This window comes from Taudactylus pleione, unplaced genomic scaffold (assembly GCF_031769625.1).
Source record: "Taudactylus pleione unplaced genomic scaffold, aTauple2 ptg000296l, whole genome shotgun sequence".
Lineage (NCBI taxonomy): Eukaryota > Metazoa > Chordata > Amphibia > Anura > Myobatrachidae > Taudactylus > Taudactylus pleione.
The window spans coordinates 11463002-11477970 of NW_028284698.1; the positions used below are offsets into that span (position 1 = coordinate 11463002).

The 14969-nt window shown below is 43.4% G+C and overlaps 1 protein-coding gene across 3 annotated transcripts in view; it reads right to left on the reverse strand.

Annotated features, from left to right (window-relative positions):
* The window catches only part of PAK3 (p21 (RAC1) activated kinase 3), a 247733-nt gene that overhangs the window by 124584 nt on the left and 108180 nt on the right, over positions 1-14969 (reverse strand). Inside the window, exon 1 of one of the 3 annotated variants that reach the window (XM_088482921.1) lies at positions 8317-8439. The exons of the other annotated variants lie outside the window; for them this stretch is intronic. The gene's annotated coding sequence lies outside the window, so the exon portion shown is untranslated. Of the gene's footprint in view, positions 1-8316; positions 8440-14969 lie in introns of those variants that run through there. 3 annotated transcript variants of the gene reach the window in all.

Genomic DNA, 14969 nt, shown 5'->3' on the forward strand with positions numbered 1-14969 from the left:
CAATAAATATCTATAGATATGGGTATGGAAATGTCAGAACTGATATCAAAAGAAATAATATATAAACATAAATAAATACAATGAAAACAATTAAAAATGATTATTAAAAATGTGTCTAGGACCGGCAATGTCTGACTATACAGTGGATTCAATATATAACATGAAATAAGGGTGTTTATAGCTCTTTTAGTGAAAATATGCGTGTTAGTCCAGGTCTCCCGTGACTGACAATGGGGCTGTGTACGGAGCACCGGCTGATTAACTCACCCTACCTTTCCCTAGCAGCGGTATGAGCTGGTGGTTGCTGGAGTCTTGCAGCAGTCGGAACGGGCTCAGTCTGCTGTGTAAATGGCCCGTCTGACTTCCGCTTTCACCTGCAGACATCTTGATAAAGTCATCCGTGACGAAACGCGTTGGTGTAAGAAGGACCCCATACTGACGTCAACACAGAGTGGACGCGAGCACACGAGGCAGCAAGAACTCCCATCTTAAACAGCGGCTCTCTGCTTAGAGCCTGGGGGAGGACACAGTCTGGACGAGTGAAAGCGGAAATCAGACAGGCCATTTACACAGCAGACTGAGCCCATTCCGACTGCTGCAAGACTCCAGCATCCATCAGCTCATATCGCCGCTAGGGAAAGGTAGGGTGAGTTAATCAGCCGGTGCTCCGTACAAAGTCCCATTGTCAGTTACGGGAGACCTGGACTAACACGCATATTTTCACAAAAAGAACTATAAACACCCTTATTTCATGTTATATATTGAGTCCACTGTATAGTCAGACATTGCCGGTCCTAGACACATTTTTAATAATCATTTTTAATTGTTTTCATTGTATTTATTTATGTTTATATATTATTTCTTTTGATATCAGTTCTGACATTTCCATACCCATATCTATAGATATTTATTGCACATGATCTTCATCTTTGATGCATTGGCCAGCTAAGCACCATATAGATTTTATTTAGTTAAATACAAGCGCGTCTATCAAATTGCATTTAAGAAGGTAATGGAGTCTCTGATTTGAAATTATGGTTTAAGAAATCTTGCTCAGGATGTCTTCCAGTGCCTAAAAGTGCAGTGATCTGAAGGCACAGGCTGATATGTACCAGTGGGGGGCAAGCAGAGCTACAACAGAAGAGCAGTGAGTCAGAGGATCAACTGCCACACTGCACCTGCACTGACAGTTATTAATTTCCTCGAAGAACATTTTCATATGCCATGGTCTCCAATGTCGGTCTGCAGAGATTTCTGCTCACCAATGTTTTCTGTTCTGCAATGATTTCTGAAACTGTAGTGATTTGGGAAGCTATACTAATTTCTGTCCTGTAAGGCACTTTGCCTCTGATATACCCCATTCCACACTCAGAGAATACACCTGCCTGCACTGTAAATTACTCTTAAATTGCATGGTTATCCAAGTGTGAAGGACTTCTGTGTTCCTTGTCAAAGCTTTCCTCCTTTAGTATTCCACATTCAAACTAAGTTTAGTTCTTTTCACATCTCAGACTTCAAAAGTGTGGTCCTTGACAAGACCATTCACTGTTAAAGCACAACCAAAGACTGAGTTTCAGAATAGCCATGCCACAAGAAAAATGATCCAGTCTACGTCACAGCTCCTCAGCTGCTAGAAGTAAAAGAGACCTCAGAGGAAGCACAAGCATTCCATGGATCATTGGAATGGGGATATAGGCGAGGACAATGTAAAAAAATGAAGGCTGTTGATGTAGTTCAAGGTTCATTCTTCAACCTAGGCAATGCCAGGTATCACAGCTAGTAAACAATATACATGTGGCATACAGGGTCTTGCACGGCCATTAGGCTAATCCGGGTAAGTGGCTAGGGCACCAGTGGTTAGGGCAACTAAAACACTGAGTGATTGACATAAGGGGAGATTCCGCCAGAACCTTGCATGCTACTACAACATGTGTTGTCCGGGCAGGATAGCCTCACTCATTTTTACTTCCACCTCAAAAAAACAGCAAGGCTTCCCTTCACGTAATTAACCACAATGTGCTTAGCTCCATATAGCGTAAAGTTCCATCACTGAATCTCCCCATGATATTTATATAACAACCCTTGGCTCCCCCCACACTGGAGAACAGGTTGCTGATACACTGGAGAAGTACTGTAGATGACAACTTCTAACTTGTAAAGATACCTGTACAGATACCAGCTGATGCTACTTCATGTCTAAGGGACTGGAAGTGTAGTGTTTTGCTAGGATGTTACAGCCAAGTGCCACACTAATACAGAGGATAAGACGATGCCACCCTCCAACGCCAGCCTACAAGAAACAGTGGGGAGGGTGTGGGGGATAGGAAAACCATATTGCCCAAGGAAGGGACGCCCCATTTTAGATGGAGGAGGAGTGCCATCTAGGGTGCTACCCATGCTAGTGCTTATATCAACATGATAACTGTAAACCAATCATACCCAACCCATCTGAAGAGGTTGTTAGATATTATTGATAACCTGCTTTTCTGAGCTTGTTAAATTGGAGAAGACCAGAGCCCCCACTGATATAAATGGAGACTTTATCATACTGACAGTACCTACTCCCGGAAGATGTAGGAGATTGCTGATTTTACAGGTAGCCTCCTGGATCCCAGGAAGAGTGGGCTGATCTCTCGCAACCCTCCCACTTCTAGTAAAGTGGGTAGATTAGGGATATTTTTACTGGAAATAGGGGGTCATTATGGAGGAGGTGGGGCTAAAATGACACAAATCGTGTAATATTAGCCCTGTCCCTTCTCCACGAACCCATGATTCACCATGAGGAGCCTAATGACGTGAAGAGCCCAGCCCCGGAAGTGATCAGCTACATCTACTCTCCGGGCTTCTTCTGGAGAGGTGAAGCATAAAGTTGACAAGTATGGACCATGGTATTTTGCACTACTTAGCTGACTTCTATAGTAAATTTTTGAGGTACATTCATCATGCAGGAATTGCTGTTTCCACATGACTTAAGCTGCCATAACGTTCGTTATCTGATATAGGTAGATTTCAGATAGGTAGATACACATCTTTTTACTCTAGCAATGAAAGTAATACACAGATAAGATAACGTAAAAAAGGCAAAGAAAGTTTATTTGCATACAGCTCAGATGTAGCAGCCAAGTTGGCTCTAAGATGCCAAGAGTTCTCATTTATTTATAGCACAATGAAGACACATGCCTCTGTCGTAGGTGGTGCTGAGAGGAAATCCCCAAGGCTGACTATGCAGTCCTAGCAAAACAGCTATTGGTTGGAGGGAGTGAGGAGGAATGACTGTAGAGATCAATAGGAAGCTTTTTGGTTTGTTCAGTCATCTGCTCCCATTTCCACATTATAGTTTAGAATCCAGCTAGGATGGAACTGTGGATGGCCAGGAGGGGCCAGAGCTGTAGACTCCCCCATCCCACCCCACCCCACCACCATTTCTGTGCCTCTGATATAATTTGTAACTGACCTTATCCTAAAACTGACCCAGTGTACCTGGTCACTCCACTCTTGGCACCCCTAGTATCTGCTCAATAATTGTGATTCTGTATATTGCACATTGTATGTTTACAAATTAGAACAGCTTAATAATATACAGTAATTATATATAGTACTATATATAAAAAGCATATATAAAAGCAGTACATTAACAATATTAACTTGCTTTTTTTTTTTCTTTTATCCAATACTTTCATTAATATCTCTCACCACAAGGTGAAAAAAGACCTTAATAATCATTATTTTAACAGGTTAACAAAAACATAAGGTCACAGATAGCAGCAGACATATTCTTATTGAAAGGTCATTTATATGTTAATGGAAGCTCTACTTGTGATTGTCATATCTCAACCTGAACATAGTAAAAGCAGCAATATTGTGGGACAGTCCAATATTCATGATACTGCAGATAATCACCACGAGCCAGTGACATCACTGAGGCCCTCCAACAACAGATATTTATTAAGTAAGCTGACAGGTTAATTCATTATAAATATTGGTTCAGCACATAAAAATGCTGAAGTCACTCTGAAGATGACAAGTACACATTACACTATTTCATGTAGTAATATAACAAGTATTATACATATAGGCAGCGTGAAACCCCAGAGCTGACTGGTACACACAGTAGACAAGTCTTTAGGACAATGAACACTTTAGTATTTTGGGGTTCAACCTCTTTTAAGCCGCGTATCCACTTGCCAATTAAAAAGAGCGATTGAACGATTACGACATCGTAATAATTCGAACGCTCATTAATCGTGCATAAATCGGGCAGTTTAATGTCAGAAACGACCAGCGATGCGCGAACACGCTGGTCGTTTCTGACATCAATCATCGCCTGAACATGCCGGTCAAACTGCCGATAACGACAGATTGGGCATGTTCGGGGATGAGGGAGGGTGCCTGCACTGAACGACATATCGTTCAGTGCGGGCACATACAGGATGAGGAACGACTGAACGATTACGATGTCGTAATCGTTCAAACGTTAATCAGTCGGCAAGTGGATAAGTGGATACGCACCTTTCAGTACGGAAAAATGTCTGACAACAGTTCAATGTCCAAACAAAATTAGATTTACAAATTACTACTCATGATTCAATGAGATATCTATTGTATAACAAGGCTATTTCTGTGTAGTGAACACCCCTCCCTCACAGCTCTCAGGCTGGTAGATGTGACAGGGCACAGAACTTTCTATCCCCCCAGCAGCAAACAGTAAAGCCGTTACCGCCCTCTGCAATACCAGCACCCAACACCCCGCAAGCACCCCTGTCGGAGGTCTCGCAGATCAGCACCTCTCATACCTCACATGCTGGAGGTCCCACAAATTGGCACCCAAGTACTCCATCCATCCCCTTTGTAGGTCCCACATATTGGCACATCCCACTCTCCACCCCTGCTGGAGAGCTCGCAAATCCGCACCTCACACCCCACGGAGAAGGTAGACGTACAATTTTCTCACTGGCTGACTGCCAGGACAGAACCCTCTGCCACCTTCCCTCACTGCTATCACTGTCTGCTTAAAAAAGGGGGAGAGAAAAGAGGGGAAGAGAGACTGGAGAGGGATAAGGCAGACGAAAGAGAGACCGGGCAAGAGAGAGGGGAGAGAGAGAAATGTTGCATACTTGCCAACTATCCCTGATCGTCAGGGAGACTCCCTGGAATAGTGGCAATCTCCCTGACTGCCTGAAGAGTCTAGAAATCCCCCTGACTGCACCTTACCCCCATTATGATAGTGGTTTTATATATATATATCATATTATGTGTTTGCACTCCGCATTGTTGCTGCTACCAAGAGTGTGCTGCTGGTCTCATTTGCACTACTATATATATATATATATATATATATATATATATATATTTATATTTAAAAAAACAGCGATATATACATTCCAATTGGATCATTAGTATCATTTCCCTACATTGCTTATGAGGCTACATGCATTTTCAGAAAAGTATCAGTGTGTTTTCATCAACAAATAGCTCTTACTAACTGCTTTGGGGCTCATTTATGCTGATGTAAATCAATTTTATGGCGCACCTCGTAGCAGTACACGTCCATTTTAAAGCGCACTCATAGGTGTTGTTTTCACAATCTCCCTTTAAAGTTTTTTCAAAAGGAGGCAAGTATGAAATGGGGGGAACGTGGCTAAAGCGATAGAGGCAGTTAAGGGGGATGAATGGGGAGAGCCAGAGAAGGGATAAGACAGATAGAAATGTGGGAGGTAATCGGCAAAACCGGTCACCACTGCTAGCAACTCGGCAAAAGTCTGTTCATAATACTAGTCTATTCTATAAGCAGCATCATTTTTGTCTAACAGTTGTGCAATTGAGAGAGAATGAGAGAGAAGGGGACAAAGATGAAAGAGAGAAGGGGACAAAGATGAAAGAGAGAGGGGGGGCAGAGATGATAGAGACATAGACAGGAGGATGGGGAAAGGAGGGACAGAGATGAGACAGATGAGTGTACTACAGATATAGGAAGGTAGGGGAAGACATCTGTCAGTGCTTGGAAATGGCACCCCTCCCACAAACATGAATGAGGCTGGAGAGACAGGAGGACATGAGGCTAGAGGGGTACACAGGAGGAGCATAAGGCTGTGTTTAAACACAGCCTTTTATGGTGGAGAGTCACAGGGAGGGCACGAGGCTATAGAGTCACAGAGGAACGTGAGATAGAGAAACACTAGGGGGATATCAGGCTGGAGAGACAAGAGAGGGAGCATAAGGCTGGAGAGATACAGGGAGACGGGGAGCTTGAGGCTGTAGAGAACACTGAGGGATGAGGCTGGAGAGAAACAGAGGAAATGAGGCTAAGGTTCAAACAAAATAATGTTTACTAGGCATTGATAATTGTACTTAAACACACATTATCTAAATAGAGAAATATCAAATACCTAACAAAATATACAGCATTAATTGCATGGATAGCAAAAGAGATATACAGTATAGTATTAAAAAATCTATGTAATACAAAAATAAAGTATAAGAATAAGAAAAAGGGTATCTCACTGCAAATGTAATGCTATGTGTTTCAAGAAATACATCCACTTCTTCAGGCAGTACAAAAAATGCAAACTATTTCCTTTAAAAAATTGTTACAAGAATTTATATAACGTGTGTTTAAAACAGAGATAAACTGTTTTGACAATCTTTTTCTATACTAGTAACTAAGCAGAGTGGCCATGACCTTATTTATCAGTACAAAAGCTCTGTAAAGCTGTTTTCAACAATATGCATAGAAGAGTAAATACTTCTAGCATGCAGAACACATGATAACTATAATATATAGTAGATTTTTTTCTTCTAAATCATCATGGGAGGTATGTCTAAAGCTGAGTACACAATATTTCGGACAATCAGACGGAACGTTCCAATTTATTATTACTACTACTAATAATAATAATAATAATAATAATAATAATAATGATTTGGAAGAATGTGTTTGTAGTATTTGTATATATGGAACAGAAAGTGTTACAGATGGACTTAGACAGAACCAGCAGACAGCACCAAGAAGTGGCAGTGTGCCCTGTCCTAGCCCCACCCCCTAAACCCACAATTTCACGGCATCACACCAAGGGGGTGGAGCTGCAGGCTCTGGGAAGTAGAGCACAGCCCAGGGCATCCTAAGGATACTCCAGGCAGCTCCACAGGTTGCAGGGTGCCTACCCAGAGTGTCCCTTGCACACTCCAGGCGGCTCTACAGTAGCACTACTGGCTGCAGGGTGCAGTTCCTGGCACCCTGTACACCACATGCAGGTGCCGTGGGGCAGCGATGGTGTCGCTCCCAGGGCCCTGTGCGATGGCATATGTCACACACCCTTAGTTACAGGCCTGACGGTAAGATTGTCCCAGCTGTACAAGAACAGTGATTGTCAGTAATAAAATCCTGTCCCACAGCAGGTTGATGACAGAGAGGGAGTGTATGTATAATGACAGCCTGATCAGTAGACCGGGGAGCAGGGCTTGGACAAAGGCTAATATACATATGGTGGCCTATAAGCTTCCCAGTCACACAAACAGAAGAGCAGGTGTCTCTAATGGGAGCACAAAAGGGGTAGAGAATAATATATGCAAAGTGGATTTACTGCCCTCACCCGCAGAGTCACACTGCAGATGGCAATGATTGCAAGCTCTTTTGGATAGAGAACCATCATTTCTAAATCTGTATCTTTCCAACTGACAGTATGACAATTACACATGAATCATAGAATAGGCTGAAAGACAGACAGGCATTTTATATATTTGTCACTTACAGTAACCATAAATAAACCTCAGTCTAGTTCTTGTGACATTACTGTGGCATACACAGGTCACAGTCTCCTTACTGAAAGTACGAAGGATGATGGTCATGTATTAATACGGATATGCACAAATTATCACCCCCAAATGCAGTTTTCCAGCTATATGGAAATCCTTATCCTAATGTATACACAGATGTCGCTCCAAGATTTACACAGCCCTATCCCTCCAGACATACAAAGATCCACAACCCCAGAGAGACACAAACCCAGCTCTCCAGACAGTCCAACAGTACACAGGTATAACAATACATCAGGTTATATAGCTGTGTAATCATCTGTGATCTATGTCACCAACGACATGAAGACATAGTAAGCCTTTTGCTTCCAGACGAGATGAATTGCTGATTAACAATGCTACAATAAAATGGCATCTTAACCACCAAAGTCTGCACAGAGAATTCTGCAGGCTGCGCCAGAATTGGGAGAGACCAGAACAGGCCATTGCTAACACTGCTGAACATAAGGCAGCATGGGCTGCAGCTGCAGAATGATGCACTGGCAATAAAGAACAGGACATTACCTGACACACACCCTGGCATGCTTCATCCGCTGTGTCCCTTTCAAAACAAGTGTTCCTGATGAAAGGGAAACCCTGGTTTAGTCCATCTGCAGAACGGCTGCCATCCTTTATCCAGCTCCTGACCTCCAGTGCTCACATTAGTGGCTTGGATGCTTCAGCTACCTCCTTGCTGTTCCCTAGCCCATGATGTCACCATCTTTCTCCATCCCTGATTGGCTGCCAGAAGGCTGATAATAATACTACTAATAGCACTAGGAGGGCTGGTATAGGCAAATCTTTTGTTTCGAAGCAGGAAGTGCATAGAAACCTTTCAGACCGAGAGAGGGAGGGAGCGTAAAAAATATGTGATGCTTTCACTAACACAGAGACAGCTGGCATTGTGTGTGGCCAGAGGTGCAATTCCATCAGCAGTAAACACTGTGGCTGCATAAACATAACTAATAAATCCGTACACACAGCACATTCTTTCCATGCCTCCTCAGCAGACACCTACACAGCCTGGGTATTGCTCTGCTACACTACCTATCCACTCCTGTAATACACTGCACAGATGACAAATGGAAACAACTCTATTACTGACAAATATTTATTATACTGTTTAATTCAAAATTACACCACACATTTGTTGGACAATGTCAAAATTGTATGCAAAAAAGGACAAATTAGTGTAGAAACTGTCGGGATGTTAAGAAAATGAAATGACAGCAGCATTTGTGGTTTAGATGCTCTGAGGGACCTTCTGCACATTACCTAAATAACACGTCAGACATCACATATTATTTAGACCCTACTTTGCCCACATTCCCTACCTATATATTACTTCCAGACAGTCCAGTGCCACCTTGTCCTTTTACTTATGCTGGGCATACACTGAGGTAAAATGTCTGTCATATCGTAGCCATACACCATACCTCCCAACCACAGTCCCGCTCTCCAGGTACTGCGGTGGGGGGAAGTAGGGAGAAGTCAATTTCATCGCTGCTCTCCATAGCAGAGCAGCGGGTGAATAGATGCCGTGCGCATCTCTTTACTGTGCAGGGAGAACCTGGGGGCAGCCCAACATCTTCAGTGCTATAAGACCATGACCCCTTTATGGATATGCCATGCCCCTTCAGCGCGCGGATGTCCTGACCACTGAATCACCAATATTGGGAGGTATGCATATACTGTATATCTGTGAGAAATGTTACAGTGTATGGCCACAATATCTACGTTGCTCCCCTGGGGAAGAAACATTTCACCATTCCTCTCCTGTGAAGGAACAGGGGAAATGTCAGGTAGCGCATTAACACTGCCAGGTGCGTCTGGCCAATTATCGGATCTTTCGGACATGCTGGACGTTTTCTGTATGTCCAGACTGATAATTACTGCTAGGTCGCAGCAATACTCTGTCCAGCTATTGCCCCCATCAGCTGATTATACGATAATTAAACAGTGTATGCCTAGGATAAAGCTGGATACACACTATGCGATTTTTTGATCAAAACGATAATTGGGATGATTTTTCGTCAAAATCACAATCCTGATATCTGTGCTACACACTATACAATTTAAATGAAATACATTACATAAGTGGCGAGGCTGCTGCCACTCATGTACTTTAAAATATGCAAACAAACGTATTTTGTGTAAAAACAGAAAATTGGGTAGATATTAATTCTGTAAGTGCCACCTGACTGACACACACATCATTTCTCTTATCACAGTAGCCAAACTCTGGGCCTGATTCATTACGGAATGCAGCTGCGAATGCAATAGCGATTATGCACGCAGTTCAACTGCGAGAGTATGCTAATCCATTGCGATCGCTATGCCGCCGCAGCACTACATAAGAACGCCCACTTTACTTTACACACATCCGTAATGTTTAGCAAGACTGCAAAACCATCAGTACAATCGAGACAATCGCAGCCTCACGCACACTTGCTCTGACCTTACTCAGAAATTGTTAACTTCATCGCACGCTATGAGTCTTCAGGCTGCGTAGGGCCTCGCAGAAAATCATTTATGAACACCCCTGCAACGGCGTTCAAACACACTGGCACGCCTGCGTTTCCCCATCCACCCCCCCATCGCCATCCACAAACAGCACTTCCTGTCAATCACTCTGCGATGGGTCTGCGTAGTCACTGTGATCTCAGTCCCGATTGCAGTGGCTAGTTCTCGCACTGCAATGCATACGCATTCGCAGAACGCAACAATCGGCCAATTGCGTGCGTATTAGCAACTACGAAACTTGCTAAATCAGGCCCTCTATGTCACCCTTATCCCCTGCTTGTATCTATTTATAATATTCACCCAGTGTCTCTTGGCATGCAGTCCTGGTGACTGGGCAGCGATGAGGATCTTGTGGGGGAGGGGGAGTGATTCAGATTAGCTACACGAGAAGTTGTACAAGAAAAGTGAATGACAGATGGGCGCAGACAAGTGGCACCCATATAATTTAGTAACAAAAATTGATTTGCTAACAAATACAATTATATCATAATAGCGTCCTGCCCAGCTTCGCATGGGAGCAATTTATTTTAACCAAGAACTTATAAGATTGCCTTGTATAGTTTTCCTCCTGACATCAACACGACGTGATGCGCAAAAGGGCCACGTAAAGTTGTCCATGAGCAAAACAGTCTCCACTTAGGGTCAACTCCAGCCATGTTAGTGTCTGCCCTGTGCCTTTATTGTCATGTCAAAGCAGACTCTTACCAGGAATTGGACTAGTTTGTAATTAAAGAATCGTTTTCACATAAATGAAATAGGAAAAGGAAAAAAAAAAGGACAAAACTGAAGTTTTGTATCAGTAAACAGGGCTTACAGTAATTTTTCTGGAGAAACCGGATAATAAGTATTAATTTCTACATGGTATAAAATAATCTTTAACGGTTTAGGCAGCATAAGCCAAGAAAAAGCTCTGACGTCAATTTTTGCATTTACTTGCCTCACTAAAATCGTCACTCCTTGGCTCCCCTTTTGTCATACATTATTGTTTCATATACATAAACCTTCCTCGACAAATGCTCTATAGAATAGTTAAAACGGCATCAAAATCCATCCAGTGGTTCTCAAGATTAGCCTGAACAAACAGACAGATGCCTACCAGGGACTTTATTTCATACTATGGATAGATATAGATTATTAACCTTTTCTTACAAAGGACAAAATTTACTAAGAGGCGGGTTCTAAACCCCGGCGGTTTGGCGACGGTTTTGCTATCTGCAGATTTACTAAGACCAAAACCGCTGCAAAACCGCCGTCAAAACACATTTTAGAATAGAATAGAACAGGGCTGTTATTTAGAAACCACTACAAAGCCGCCACCAAACCCCTGGAGTTTAGAACAGAATAGAACCCGCCGTCAAACCGCCGGGGTTTAGAACTCGCCGCTTAGTAAATTTTTCCCAAAGTGTTAACATACTTCACAGTGATCATAGGCCCTCATTCAGAGCCGTACGCTCTGAGCAGAGCGCACGCTCTGCATGAGGGCCGGGCTCCATTTTCATGGAGCATCCTCCTGGACGCTCGTATAGCTGTGGGTCACCACCCACAGGCTATACGAGCGTGCATTTTGATGGCCGCGATGGTCGTGACCATCGCGACCATCGAAATTGCGAGCCGGAGCCTGCGGTTGAGGTTTTCAACCGCAAGCTCCGGAGTGATTTTGGCTCTATCAGAGCCAAAATCACTCCCACTGACATCACTAGTGATGTCAGTGGGCCGGCTTCTGACGGGAGGCGTTCCTGTGGGAACGCCCCCGTCAGGGAGGCACGCCCCCGGCACGCCCACCAAAGGGGGCGTGCTGTCAATCAACATTGACAGCACGCCCCCTTTGATCGGACACAACGAGCGAAGGAAAGTCCTTCGCTCGTCGTGTCTGGCGCATGCGCACGACGGAGCTCCCTCCGTCGTGCGCATGCTCAGTGCAGACCATCGACCCACTTGCGAGCGGACAGCCGCTCGCGAGTGGGTCTGAATCAGGCCTATAGTCTACTAAATACACTATGGCTTTTGTGTGTCAGGAGCCAATTAACCTACTAGTTTTGGGATAAATCGAGGCAACCACAGAAAAGAGAGATGACGGCCCGATATGTCGGCACCAGCCACATCCCGCTGTAGGGGTCGTCAGTCACATTTTCAGATTGTGCTGCATGTAGGGCCGACATGACGATGCGACTGACGACCAAACAGTAGCGCGTATGGGCCGACATAGTGCGTACACATTAGCCGATTTTAACAATGTGTCGGCCCGATCCGTCGTATCGGGCGAAATATGTTTTTGGGTATTATTTTGATGTAGAATAAACCCTTGGCCAACAAGTATTAGACCTGAGGGTACTGCATTCTGCTCTAAAATCCTCTGTTAGCCCTTTTGGCTCAGGGCACCAGTCACTCTGTGCAAGGTTTGAATTGGGATCCAGCAAAATAACCCCAGACCATCACACTTACACATCCATGTTTGACAGTTCATGTCACAGGTGTTTATTTACTAAGCAAGGCTTATAAAACAATCCAATTCTGGCATGCTTAAGCCAAAAATGTAAAAGGGTCATTATTTTAAAAGCAAAACATGGGGTGTAAATAAACCCCACACACTGAGGAACCATCCTTTTGCATATTCTGTGGTGTACAAAAACCCTGCAAGATAAACCAATGATTTCAAATTATGATTAATCAGTCCATATTCCTTCTTCCAGTCATAGTAGTATAGCGTTCCCGCTAGGCTGTTTTAGCGGGGCGCGGCGCCCTGCCCTCCTTCTGGAGGGCAAAAAGCACCCTGCCCTCCAGGAGGAGGGCAAAAAGCGCCTTGCCCTCACAGCCTGTGGGAGCCGTTCTCACCCGCGGGACGCAGTGTCCCGCGGGTGGAGAAACATGCTGTGACCCGGTCACCGCCGGAGAATAGACGCCGGGCGCATGCGCCCGGCATCTATTCTCCCCTGTCTGCAGGGCTTGGGGGCTGTCCGGCGTGTCCGTAAGTGCCGGGCACGCCCCCAAGAGTGCCGAAAAGGGGACGCGTCTTATAGACACGCCCCCTTTTCCAATGACCACGCCCCCTTCTCTAGCTCCGGCGCCCTGCCTCCCGCCGGAGCTAGAGGGAACACTAGTAGTACCTTGGTGCTTCATGGCCCAGGCACAAATCTATTTCATTGTTGCAGAACAGCTATAAGTTCTTACCTGTTCCCAGAAAAACTTTGAAACTTACATTATTTTTCAGTTTTTGCTAATCTAAACTATTTTCTTGTGATCTTTTTGTCTTTTTTTTACCTCTAGCAGTTTACCTTTGTACCATATCAGGTTGTTAACTGAAATTAAATCGCTTGCATTTCAATACAAATTGGAAAAATTGGGGTGTTCCTAAATTTTTGACTGGTAGTGCATACGACAAAATAACATTTTTTTAAATAATTAAAAATAAATTATTTTTCTGTGTTTTTGGATTTTTGAAAAAAAAAATCTTTACATGTACTAATAAGAGATTTCCTGAGTGAAGATTAATGTGCTATAAGAGCAGAAATTATTTTTTACTTGAAATGTTTAATTAGCCAGCTTAATAATCGAAAAATAATACATTGTTGCTAAAATGTGTATTATATAGAAAGGCCCCTCGCTGACACTTGTTCTGTTTGACCAGTACAGCGCCAAGGAATGGGCAGTTTTTAAAAGTTTTACCTTGTTATACCTTGTTATGCATTTACTGTAGGTGCAAAACTAAGGGGTAATTTTTTACCATCAGAATTGGGCATTAGTGTCTCCAGTCATCTATTTGTAAGCTATAAATTGCACAAAGTGCAATTTTTCGAATGCAATGTAGAATGGCATTTAGTGGAATTGCAAAGCTGAAGCAAAACTCAAATAAAATTGTATTGTCGGAACTCTTGCCCTTTTTCAAAGCAGCTTGTTTGATGCAGTGACTTAATGCATCTCTAGTTTTGAATAACAGTGCTTTTCATACCATGTAAGTTACTATTACATTTCTTCTGGACACAAATGTGAAGTGAAAATGTCTATTCACGTAAAAAAAATCACGTTGGGATTTAATAAGTGTGGACACTTGCATTAGCTGCACGTGAGACAGTTACATGTGGAAAGAAACTATATAATTTGGCTTACAAATCATTACACCTCTTTTCACAACACGCAGGGTTTTTACTATTTTGCCCTTTTAAATTTGGGGCTTAAACAAATTCAGGAAGCGGCAGCTAGGAAATTGCCCTTGTGACACCAACTGTCAAACATGGAAGAGGAAGCATGATGGTCTGAGGCTCTTTGGCTGGATCCTGAGTCGGAGACTTGCATAGAGTGACTGGCAACTTAAATCAAAAGGGCTACTACAACATTTTGAAATACCCTCTGGTCTACACCTAGTTAGTCAAGGGTTCATCCTAACGCAAGATAATGATCCTAAATACGTTTCCAGTCAGAACTACATTTGAAAAAAAGAACAAGATAGTAGGCTTCAAAACATGGGATGGCCAGCAGAGGCTCCGTACTTAAATCCCATCCTACTGGTTTGGTATGAACTGGACAGAAAGGTGAAATCAAAGCAACCTACAAGTGCAACTAAAGGCAAATTTTTAATGGATGAAGGGTGTGCGGTGCACACGGGCCCCTGCACCAATAGTATACTTACGCTGTATCGGCAAGTGGGTTCCAACGGCACC